Source organism: Otolemur garnettii, unplaced genomic scaffold (assembly GCF_000181295.1).
Source record: "Otolemur garnettii isolate 467f Iridium unplaced genomic scaffold, OtoGar3 scaffold00152, whole genome shotgun sequence".
Lineage (NCBI taxonomy): Eukaryota > Metazoa > Chordata > Mammalia > Primates > Galagidae > Otolemur > Otolemur garnettii.
The window spans coordinates 4,205,812-4,207,823 of record NW_003852547.1 but is presented as its reverse complement, the minus strand read 5'-3'; the positions used below and the strand labels follow the sequence as shown (position 1 = coordinate 4,207,823).

Below are 2,012 nucleotides of genomic sequence, written 5' to 3'. Positions count from 1 at the left end.
AAAAAAAAAAAAAAAAAGGAAAGCTCCTCACCTGACTCAGGACTAAAGGGACCAGCTGACCCCTCTCCTCCTTCAGGCCTCTGCCCAGACGACTCCATCTCACTGAGGCCTCCACTGTTGACCACATGACACCACCCCCAGCCCCCACTACTCCCACCTTGCTTCCTGCTTACTTTCTGCTCAGCACAGGCACTACAGATGGCCACACAGCTCTCTCATCTATCCTTCTCACTGTCTGTCTCTCGAGTTACGTGGGAGGTCTGTGAGGGCAGGAGCTTGTTTGCTCCATGGTTGTACCTCTGGCATCTAGGAAAGGCTCTGGCGCAGAGCAGGTGCTCAAAAACTACTTAATGAACGAACAAATATATGATGAAACATCATCAATGAACATCTCCTGCCCTCCCTTCCACGGACTCCATAACAGCCACATCAGCCTCCTGGCTATTCCCCTAACACCAGACACGTTCCCACTACAAGGTCTTTGCACTGGCTGTCTCCACTGCCCGGAATGCCCTTCTGCTCCCCTGTACTGTCCAACACAGCAGCCACTGGCTACATGTGACTAGTGAGCAGTTGAAATGTGACTGGTCGGAGCTGAGATGTGCTGTGAGTACAAAATACACACTGGATTCCCATGACTTAATATAAAAAATAATACAAACTGGCAGTGCCCATAGCTCAGTGACCAGGGCGCCAGCCATATACACCAAGGCTAGAGGGTTCGTGCCTGGCCCAGACCTGCTAGACAACAATGACAACTGCAACCAAAAAATAGCCAGGCGTTGTGGTGGGTGCCTGTAGTCCCAGCTACTGGGGAGGCTGAGGCAAAAGAATCGCTTAAGCCCAAGAGTTTGAGGTTGCTGTAAGCTGTGACACCATAGCTCTCTACTGAGGGCAACATAGTAAGACTCTGTCTCAAAAAATAATAATGATAAATAATAATACAAACTACTGCCAAAATTTTTATAGTGATTACATATTGAAATTATGTTTGGGATATATTAGAATAAATAAGATGTATTATCAAAAGTTGTTTCAGCTGTTTCTTTTTGCTTTTTTAATTTCTTTTTTGTTTGTTTGTTTGTTTTTTGAGACAGAGTCTCACTACGTCGCCCTGGGTAGAGGCCTCGACATCACAATAATCTCAAACTCTTGGGCTTAAGTGATTCTCTTGCCTCAGCTTCCCAAGTAGCTGGAACTATAGGCACCCACAACGCCCAGCTATTTATTTAATTTTTTTTTTTACTGATCCAGACTGATTCCTTAATTTTCTGTCCACCTTCAATCACAAAGACCCAGTCTTTCATCTGATTCAAAGCTCCTCACCTTGAAACAAATCCTAAATGCCCACCAACCCAGGAATGGATTAACAAGCTGTGGTATATGTATACCATGGAATACTATTCAGACACTAAAAAAGATGATGACTTTACATCTTTTGTATTAACCTGGATGGAACTAAGACACATTCTTCTTAGTAAAGCATCACAAGAATGGAGAAGCAAGAATCCAATTACTCAATTCTGTTATGAGGACCATTGGTGTTAGTACATGGTGGGGGTGGGGAATGGGGAAGTGGAGAGAGGGAAGAAGAAAGGGGTAGGGGGATCAGGATGTGTGACACACCTCTTGGGAGGCACGGCAAAATTATAAGAGGAAGTTTACCTAACAAATGCAAGCAGCGGGTGGTGCTTGTGGCTCAGTGATTAGGGCGCTGGCCCCATATACTGAGGGTGGCAGGTTCAAACCCAGCCCCTGCCAAACTGTAACAAAAAAAATAGCTGGGCATTGTGGCAGGTGCCTGTAGTTTCAACTGCTCAGGAAGCTAAGGAGAGAGAATCACCTAGCCCAGGAGTTGGAGGTTGCTGTGAGCTGTGATGCCATAGCACTCCACCAAGGGCAATAGAGTGAGACTCTGTTTCCAAAAAAAAAAAAAAAAACCAAATGCAAGCAGGGTAACCTGGTTCTTTGTACTCTCAATGATTTCCCAACAATTAAAAAAAAAAAAAAAA

General features: G+C 44.9%; 1 protein-coding gene across 1 annotated transcript in view; it reads right to left on the bottom strand.

Moving 5' to 3' along the window:
* Window positions 1–2,012, bottom strand: part of DHX34 (DExH-box helicase 34) — a 30,074-nt gene that overhangs the window by 12,974 nt on the left and 15,088 nt on the right. The window lies entirely within an intron of this gene.